Source organism: Triticum urartu, chromosome 5A (genome assembly GCF_056163025.1).
Source record: "Triticum urartu cultivar PI428250 chromosome 5A, HENAU_Tu73, whole genome shotgun sequence".
In the NCBI taxonomy this organism is placed as follows: Eukaryota; Viridiplantae; Streptophyta; class Magnoliopsida; order Poales; family Poaceae; genus Triticum; species Triticum urartu.
This window is the reverse complement of record NC_141877.1, coordinates 229,426,613-229,437,240: the sequence shown is the minus strand read 5'-3', so window position 1 is coordinate 229,437,240 and position 10,628 is coordinate 229,426,613. Positions and strand designations below refer to the sequence as shown.

Below are 10,628 nucleotides of genomic sequence, written 5' to 3'. Positions count from 1 at the left end.
TAACCAGAAGAACTTTGTTATGGAATGTGCAATGGTTGAGGCTGATCATGATGTCCCATCTTCTGATGGTATTGAGGTTAGGGTTGATCACAAAGACAATCTCCTGGAGCAATGCAAAAATGATGATGGATGCAAGGGAAAGGATGATACAGTGGTGGGTGAGAACCTGATTAAAAAAAAACCTGCTCCTTTTGGGAAGAATGGCAATGTGATTACAGCTGGGGAGAGATCTGGTAGTATGGATTACTGTGAGGACCTGCTTAGGTCTGTGGACTTATCTAACTCTGAAAATGAGGAGCCTAAAGAAGAGGAGTGGGGGTTCTCCCCCCTGAGGCCATTCATATCTTGCAGAGTGAAACCCTGAAGAGATCTTTGTTGGAATCACTCAGCCAAGCTCAGAAAGAGGGAATCATTCCTGAGAAGAAATCTAAATGGGGACCTATACTAGCTCAGAAGCCTACCACTAGAGGGCATGGAAATATCAACATTATGGAGAAAGCGACTGCATACAAGAGGAAGAAAAATCTGGAGATCCCAAAAACATTTAAAGGTAAATCTTTCTCCACTTTTGATAAATCTATTCTTGTTGATCAACTGGGGCAAATGAACTTAGCAATTGGAGGGGGTGAATCTCAAAAGAATTGCACCATTGATGAGATGGTAGCTAAGAAGAAAGAGAGATGCCTGGTTTTTGCCAGTAATAACCCTGAAATAGTCCTTCCTGATAACCTAGATATTGAAGTCGGTGAAATAGTTAGTACACCTGTGAGTGATTTTTCCTTTGAGCCAATTGGCACTGCTGTTGCTGTTAGGAAAACACCTAGTGTCCTAACTAAGGCCAAGCCTTGTGGCTTATCTCACCCTTTTAAAATTGCTTAATCCATGATAGGTCTTATTTGGAATATTAGGGGTCTTGGACAACCTGGGAAAATACAGTGCCTGTGTGATACTATTGCTAGAACTAATCCTGATTTTATTGGTTTTCAAGAGACTAAGAGAGAGATTATCTCTGAGGGTTTCCTCAAAGCTATTGATAGGTTTGATAACTTTGTTTGCCACTTCCTGCCTACTGATAATACTGCTGGTGGGATCCTTTTGGGGTTTAAGGGAAATATTTTTGAGGTGATTGGCTTTACTAACCAAAGATTTTCTATTGTTGCCACTATTAAAAATAAGAGTGATGGCTTTGTTTGGCAGATGGTGCTGGTTTATGGTTCTGCCTATTTGGAACTTAAAATGGATTTTGTGGCTGAACTTCATGATACTTTAACTAATGCATCTTATCCTATTATGATTTGTGGGGACTTCAATTTGGTTAGGAATGAAGCTGAGAAAAGTAGTGGCCAAATTAACCAACGAAAGGCATTTCTTTTAAACGATTGGATCAACAGATGGGCCCTGATGGAGATTTCTATCTCTAATAGAGTTTTTACCTGGTCTAACAACCAGAGTTCTCCTATATTTGCCATTCTTGGTAGAGTGTTCACTTCTATGAACTGGGATGCCCATTTCCCCTTATCAACTCTGACTGCGCTCCCAAGAGTGCGAAGTGATCACACTCCTTTAGTCCTTGATACTGGTGCTAGAGCACCAACTAATCATAAACCATTTAGGTTTGAAAAATGGTGGTTGGCTCAGCCTGGGTTCCACCAAATGGTCACAGAAGCTTGTAATTATGTGTCCTCATCTAACTCTTTAGCTGATAACTGGATGACTAAAGCTAGGGTCCTTAGAAAGGAAACCAAAGGGTGGAGTATTAACAGAGAAGCAACCCTGAAAAAAGCACTCCTTATGGAGTTTGATGCTGTTGATGTCCTATTTGAATCTCAGCAACTCTCTGCTGTTGATTTTGATAGGATGAAGAATATAAAGAAGGAACTTGATGAGATTTGGAAAAAAGAAGAAACTGCCTTATGGCAGAGATCTAGGGACAGAAAAATTTTAGAGGGAGATAGGAACAATGCTTACTTCCAGGCCCTTGCTAACCATAGACACAGGAAGAACCATATTACTGAGCTGAATGGCCCCAATGGGGTGGCTACTTCTATCAATGATATGCTCGAGGTGGCTACTTCCTTTTATAAGGATCCGTTTGCTTTTGAACCTAAACCTGACATCCATTTGGATGCTAATATTTGGTCTACTGAGGAAATGGTTAGTGATGAGGAGAGAGCACTTCTTGAGAAATCTTTTTATGAATAGGAAATTTTTGGGGAACGTAGTAATTTCAAAAAAAATCCTACGCACACGCAAGATCATGGTGATGCATAGCAATGAGAGGGAAGAGTATCGTCCATGTACCCTCGTAGACCGTAAGCGGAAGCGTTATGAGAATGCGGTTGATGTAGTCGAACGTCTTCACAATCCGACCGATCCAAGTACCGAATTCATGACACCTTCGAGTTTAACACACGTTCAGCTCGATGACGTCCCACGAACTCTGATCCAGCAGAGCTTCACGGGAAAGTTCCGTCAGCACGATGGCGTGATGACGGTGATGATGTTGCTACCGGCGTAGGGTTTCGCCTAAGCACCGCTACGATATGATCGAGGTGGATTATGGTGGAGGGGGGCACCGCACACGGCTAAGGGATCAATGATCAACTTGTGTGTACTAGGGTGCCCCCTGCCCCCATATATAAAGGAGCAAAGGGGGAGGCCGTCCGACCCCTGTAGGGCGCGCCAGGAGGAGGAGTCCTCCTCCTAGTAGGAGTAGGACTCCCCTTTCCGAGTAGGACTCCCCTTTCCTACTCCTACTAGGAGGAGGAAAGGAAGGAGAGGGAGGAAAGGAGGAAAGGGGGGGCCCCTAGTCCAATTTGGTTTGGACTTGGGGGGCCGCGCGCACAGCCTCCTCTCTTCCACCACTTGGCCCATGAGGCCCAATACTTCTTCCCCGTATTCCCGTAACTCCCCGGTACTCCGAAAAATACCCAAATCACTCGGAACCTTTCCAATGTCCGAGTATAGTCGTCCAATATATCGATCTTTACGTCTCGACCATTTCGAGACTCCTCGTCATGTCCCCGATCTCATCCAGGACTCCAAACTACCTTCGGTACATCAAATCACATAAACTCATAATACCGATCGTCACCGAACGTTAAGCGTGCGGACCCTACGGGTTCGAGAACTATGTAGACATGACCGAGACACGTCTCCGGTCAATAACCAATAGCGGAACCTGGATGTTCATATTGGCTCCTACATATTCTATGAAGATCTTTATCGGTCAAATCGCATAACAACATACGTTGTTCCCTTTGTCATCAGTATGTTGCTTGCCCGAGATTTGATCGTCGGCATCTCAATACCTAGTTCAATCTCGTTACTGGCAAGTCTCTTTACTCGTTTCCGTAATGCATCATCCCACAACTAACTCATTATTTGCATTGCTTGCAAGGCTTATAGTGATGTGCATTATCGAGAGGGCCTAGAGATACCTCTCCGACAATCGGAGTGAAAAATCCTAATCTTGATCTATGCCAACTCAACAAGTACCATCGGAGACACCTGTAGAGCACCTTTATAATCACCCAGTTACATTGTGACATTTGATAGCACACAAAATGTTCCTCCAGTAATCGGGAGTTGCATAGTCTCATAGTCATAGGAACATGTATAAGTCATGAAGAAAGCAATAACATTAAACTAAAACGATCAAGTGCTAAGCTAACGGAATGGATCAATCACATCATTCTCCTAATGATGTGATCCCGTTGACCAAATTACAACTCATGTCTATGGTTAGGAAACATAACCATCTTTGATCAACGAGCTAGTCAAGTAGAGGCATACTAGTGGCACTTTGTTTGTCTATGTATCCACACATGTATTATGTTTCCAGTTAATACAATTCTAGCATGAATAATAAACATTTATCATGAAATAAGGAAATAAATAATAACTTTATTATTGCCTCTAGGGCATATTTCCTTCAGTCTCCCACTTGCACTAGAGTCAATAATCTAGATTACACAGTAATGATTCTAACACCCATGGAGCCTTGGTGTTGATCATGTTTTGCTCGTGAGAGAGGCTTAGTCAACGGGCACTACAAGAATCTGGTACTTTGCCATCAGCCATGGCGGACGGCAAAGGCTAGGATGGCGGACGGCAAAGGCCTTTGTCGTCCGCCGCGGACGGCAAACAGTGACGGCAAAGACAGGGTCGGCAAAGGCCTTCTTTGCCGTCTGTTTTTTGCAGTGGACGGCAAAGATGCCTTTGCCGTCAGTGGCGGACGGCAAAGGGCACGACTCTTTACCATCTGCTGGCAGACGGCAAAGGGCTCGGCTCTTTGCCATCTGCTGGCAGACGGCAAAGGCTGCAGGCTCTTTGCCATCTGTTGGCAGATGGCAAAGAGACCAAATAGGCATTAATTCTGTTTCTTCTTATATCAATTCATTTTCACAGAAAATCAAACACAATCAAACACAGACTATATGTATGACCAATATAGCATATCCAACACATATTACCAATACTCATGAACACATATATATCCAACACATATCCATGAACACATATCCAACACATGTTACCAATATATAGTCATGAACACATATATATCCAACACATATCCATGAACACATATCCAACAAATATTACAAGGAATGGTCTAAAACTAAATATCTATTTTCCTAAAAACTATCTTATTACTAAGATCTTCTCTGGATCTTCTTCTTTTCTTCCAACCTGCATAACAAAAACACTAAGAAAGAGAGAATGGGTTAGGAGTAGAAATGTAGCATTTCACTTGGTGAAATGCAATGCTGTAGGAGCCAGTACTTGAGATCAAGATAATCTTAGTTAAGATCCTGATTTTCAAAGTGATCTTAATTAGAAAGCCAAATAGAGTAAACCAATACCAAAGAGCCAAAGAAGAGAACCAGCCAAGGACCCAATCAAGAAGCCACCACAATTAGCAGTAAGTTAAATGCCAACACAAAGACCACTATCAGTACTAGCTCCAGGAATTAAGCCAACTAAAAACTAGTGATTAAAGCCAAAGATTAGACTTCATCACCACAATCAGTTTTGTCTAGTGACAATAGGTACATGTCACTGTGCAACGCCAAAAACAAAGCTCCAGGAGGAGATATACATCACAACCAGCCAACCAGACCAAGTCCCAACACATCCAACCACCAGCAGCTTAGAAGAGATAACTATTAAGGAGAGCTACAGAAGACCTCAAGGTATACTTGAGGGATTATGTGCTCAGACAGCCTGGAAGTGCCAGGGCTAGTTCATCACAGCACAGGGATAGTCACATGTAAATTAAGCCTAAGAGAGGGGGGCTCAGACCAGCATCACTGCCCAAATCAGATGTAGTATCTGTCTTATCAGTAGAAAACTAGGAAAGTAACAGCCAAAACCAAGTATAGTATCTGTTCATAGGCTATTAGAAAGAGATAAATAGGAATAGCCAAACCAAGTGGTATCTGTTCATATCAGTATTAGAAGTAAAATAACTAAGAACAAGTGAGTATCCGTTCATGAGTAAAGTAACTGACCAAAGTAACAACTCCAGGATCAACTACACAGAACAGAGCAGTACAGGAGTATATATACTTCACAAATACACATAGATGGTCACTGACCAAAACCCTGACACAGCAAGAATCCATCACAGAGAGCTCCAATACAAGTTGATGCTCATCTACAGCAGCTAACCACAGCTAATAGAGCCTCACATCCAACAAGATCAAGAGCTATGCATTAGAGAGATCAGGAGGGGAGCAAGGAGAAGCTCACCAAAAGGAGTTGTAGCCGAAGCAGGATGCAGCCACACCATCACTATGGTGTGACCAGCATCACAACCAACACCACCACAACAAGCCGGAGCTTGCCAGAGAGCACCACAACGGCGGCGCCAGTGAGAGCACGGGCACGAAGGCACCAACCAGGGGCACCGCAGCAATGAGGCGCCACCCGGGGGCACCACCGCGCCACGGCACATCCAGCACCGCCAGAGGATCCTCACGGCGACCGGACCTAAATGCGGTCCGTCCACTTTGGTTGCACATGCCAAATCAGCGATGAATGAGCTACTTTTCCCACATAGCAAGCAAACACTCCATTCAATAGAAGAAAGGCCGGTTTTACAGAAGCAAAGATTAAAGGTAGAGTGTTCAGAAGCAATGAATGATCGATTTGGCATAAGCAGGACCAAACCAAAACCATGGCAGAAACTAAATTGACAACACATGATGATGCCCCCGAAGTAGATAAGGACAACACAAGTTTTACCTATACACAACACAACGATCACTATACGAAATAGTAAGCATTTATAGTTTCCTTGTGTTTGATTGATTGACACTCATTATTAACAAGTCAAGTTAAATCCCTGCAGCATATGTAGTAAGGACCCTATCAAATCGAGCTAACCACGGCAGCCCTCAAGCAGAGTAAACCGATTTATGGCACAATTATAGAAGTGAACAACTGAGTCCTCCTCAACCATTATTGCATATGTAGCAAAAACAAGATTGATAATTTTTCTTGTTTGGTTTAGAACTTGAGTGGACGGGTGCAAGGCAGGAAAAGAAGAAATCCAAGAGGGGAGGAGAGGAGAAGGGGCGGACCTGGATGGCGTTGGGGCAGTGGTGGAGCTGCGTCCACCACGGCGTCCTTCCCATCCATGGCGTCCTTCCCGTCCATGGCTTCCCGGCGTGATGGATCTGTGAGGGAGAGGAGACGCGACGCGACGCGGTGAGAAAGAGAGGGATGGATGTGACGAGGAGGAGTGAAGAGACTCACCTGAGTCACCGGAGCAACACCGGAGCCACGCCGGCGATGTGGTGGCCGAAACCCTAGCCGCAGGGGAGGGTCACGCGTGGTCGCTGGAGGACGCACGAGTCGGATCTGGTCGGAGGGGATGGAGGAGCGGGGCGAGGGGGTCACGTGGGTGTGCTGGGCGGCGTCGAATCCCGTCGGAGCTCGCCGAAATTGGCCGCCGTAGGTGCTCGCGCGAGGGAGAGGGAGAGACGAGCGGGAGAGAGAGAGAGGGGAGAGAGAGAGAGGAGGTGGGGGCCGTGCGGAGAGAGGGGAGACAGAGAGAGGAGGTGGGGGTCAACGATTTTCTTTGTACCCGCAAAAAAAGAGATAGCCCCACCTCTTTGCCGTCCGCCAGCACATGGTAAAGATTCTTTGCCATCTGCTGGCAGACGGCAAATAATTGGCTGATGGCAACTGGCATCTTTGCCATCTGTCAGTTCTTTGTCGTCTATTTTTTGCAAGCAGACGGCAAAGTGCCTCTTTGTCGTCCGCCAGCTGACGGCAAAGAACTGGCAGACGGCAAATAAGCTGATTCCAGTAGTGGGGTCTGCAATATTCAGATCAGTATGTATCTTGCAAATCTCTATGTCTCCCACCTGGATTTGATCGCAGATGGAATTGAAGCATCTCTTGATGTGTTTGGTTCTCTTGTGAAATCTAGATTCCTTTGCTAAGGCAATTGCACCAATATTGTCACAAAAGATTTTCATTGGACCTGATGCACTAGGTATGACACCTAGATCGGATATGAACTCCTTCATCCAGACTCCTTCATTTGCTGCTTCCGAAGCAGCTATGTACTCCACTTCACACGTAGATCCTGCCACGACACTTTGTTTAGAACTGCTCCGACTGACAGCTCCACCGTTCAATATAAACACGTATCTGGTTTGCGATTTAGAATCGTCCGGATCAGTGTCAAAGCTTGCATCGACGTAACCATTTACGACGATCTCTTTGTCACCTCCATAAACAAGAAACATATCCTTAGTCCTTTTCAGGTATTTCAGGATGTTCTTGACTGTTGTCTAGTTATCCACTCCTGGATTACTTTGGTACCTCCCTGCTAAACTAATAGCAAGGCACACATCAGGTCTGGTACACAGCATTGCATACGTGATAGAGCCTATGGCTGAAGCATGGGGAACACTTTTCATTTTTCTCTCTATCTTCTGCAGTGGTCGGGTATTGAGTCTTACTCAACTTCACACCTTGTAACACAGGCAAGAACCCTTTCTTAGCTTGATCCATTTTGAACTTCTTCAAAACTTTATCAAGGTATGTGCTTTGTGAAAGTCCAATTAAGCGTCTTGATCTATCTCTATAGATCTTGATGCCCAATATATAAGCAGCTTCACCGAGGTCTTTCATTGAAAACTCTTATTCAAGTATCCTTTTATGTTATCCAGAAATTCTATATCATTTCCAATCAACAATATGTCATCCACATATAATATTAGAAATGCTACAGAGCCCCCACTCACTTTCTTGTAAATACAGGCTTCTCCAAAAGTCTGTATAAAACCATATGCTTTGATCACACTATCAAAACGTTTATTCCAACTCCGAGAGGCTTGCACCGGTCCATAAATGGATCGCTAGAGCTTGCACACTTTTTTAGCACCCTTTAGATCGTTAAAACCTTCAGGTTGCATCATATACAACTCTTCTTCCAGAAATCCATTCAAGAATGCAGTCTTTACATCCATTTGCCAAATTTCATAATCATAAAATGCGGCAATTGCTAACATGATTCGGACGGACTTTAGCGTCGCTATGGTGAGAAGGTCTCATCGTAGTCAACTCCTTGAACTTGTCGAAAACCTTTTGCAACAAGTCGAGCTTTGTAGACAGTAATGGTACCATCGGCGCCAGTCTTCTTCTTGAAGATCCATTTATTCTCGATGGCTTGCCGATAATCGGGAAAGTCAACCAAAGTCCACACTTTGTTCTCATACATGGATCCCATCTCATATTTCATGGCCTCAAGCCATTTTGCGGAATCTGGGCTCATCATCGCTTCCTCATAGTTCGTAGGTTCATCATGGTCAAGTAACATGACCTCCAGAACAGGATTATTGTACCACTCTAGTGCGGATCTTACTCTGGTTGACCTACGAGGTTCGGTAGTAACTTGATCTGAAGTTTCATGATCATCATCATTGGCTTCCTCACTAATTGGTGTAGGTGTCACAGGAACCGGTTTCTGTGATGGACTACTTTCCAATAAGGGAGCAGGTACAGTTACCTCATCAAGTTCTACTTTCCTCCCACTCACTTCTTTCGAGAGAAACTCCTTCTCTAGAAAGGATCCATTCTTAGCAACAAATGTCTTGCCTTCGGATCTGTGATAGAAGGTGTACCCAACAGTCTCCTTTGGGTATCCTATGAAGACACATTTCTCCGATTTGGGTTCGAGCTTATGAGGTTGAAGCTTTTTCACATAAGCATCGCAGCCCCAAACTTTAAGAAACGGCAACTTTGGTTTCTTGCCAAACCATAGTTCATAAGGCGGTGTCTCAACGGATTTAGATGGTGCCCTATTTAACGTGAATGCAACTGTCTCTAAAGCGTAACCCCAAAACGATAGCGGTAAATCAGTAAGAGACATCATAGATCCCACCATATCTAGTAAAGTACAATTACGACATTCGGACACACAATTACGCTGTGGTGTTCCAGGTGGCGTGAGTTGGGAAACTATTCCGTATTGTTTCAAATGAAGACCAAACTCGTAACTCAAATATTCTCCTCCACGATCAGATCTTAGAAATTTTATTTTTCTTGTTACGATGATTTACCACTTCACTCTGAAATTCTTTGAACTTTTCAAATGTTTCAGACTTATGTTTCATCATGTAGATATACCCATATCTCCTCAAATCATCTGTGAAGGTGAGAAAATAAAGATACCCACCACGAGCCTCAATATTCATCGGACCACATACATCAGTATGTATGATTTCCAATAAATCTATTGCTCGCTCCATAATTCCGAAGAACGGCGTTTTAGTCATCTTGCCCATGAGGCATGGTTCACAAGTACCAAGTGATTCATAATCAAGTGATTCCAAAAGTCCATCAGAATGGAGTTTCTTCATGCGCTTTACACCAATATGACCTAAACAGCAGTGCCACAAATAAGTTGCACTATCATTATCAGCTCTGCATCTTTTGGCTTCAACATTATGAATATGTGTATCACTACTATCGAGATTCGTTAAAAATAGACCACTCTTCAAGGGTGCATGACCATTAAAGCTATTACTCATATAAATAGAACAACCATTATTCTCTGCTTTAAATGAATAACCGTCTCGCATCAAACAAAATCCAGATATAATGTTCATGCTAAACGCTGGCACCAAATAACAATTATTCAGGTCTAAAACTAATCCCGAAGGTAGATGTAGAGGTAGCGTGCCGACGGCGATCACATCGACTTTGGAACCATTTCCCATGCGCATCGTCACCTCGTCCTTAGCCAATCTTCGCTTAATCTATAGTCCCTGTTTCGAGTTGCAAATACTAGCAACAGAACTAGTATCAAATACCCAGGTGCTACTTCGAGCTTTAGTAAGGTACACATCAATAATATGTATATCACATATCCCTTTGTTCACCTTGCCATCCTTCTTATCCGCCAAATACTTGGGGCAGTTCCGCTTCCAGTGACCAGTCCCTTTGTAGTAGAAGCACTCAGTCTCAGGCTTAGGTCCAGATTTGGGTTTTTTCACTTGAGCAGCAACTGGCTTGCTGTTCTTCTTGAAGTTCCCCTTCTTCCCTTTACCCATTTTCTTGAAAGTGGTGGTCTTGTTGACCATCAACACTTGATGCTCCTTCTTGAT

General features: G+C 43.8%; 1 long non-coding RNA gene across 1 annotated transcript; it reads right to left on the bottom strand.

The window, feature by feature from the left end:
* Positions 1–4,520: 4,520 nt before the first annotated feature.
* Positions 4,521–6,129, bottom strand: LOC147970879 (uncharacterized). Its single transcript, XR_015604351.1, has 2 exons — positions 5,755–6,129; positions 4,521–4,708 (listed from the first exon to the last, which is right to left on the bottom strand). It is a non-coding gene; the product is annotated as an uncharacterized LOC147970879 (long non-coding RNA).
* Between the last annotated feature and the right edge of the window lie 4,499 nt (positions 6,130–10,628).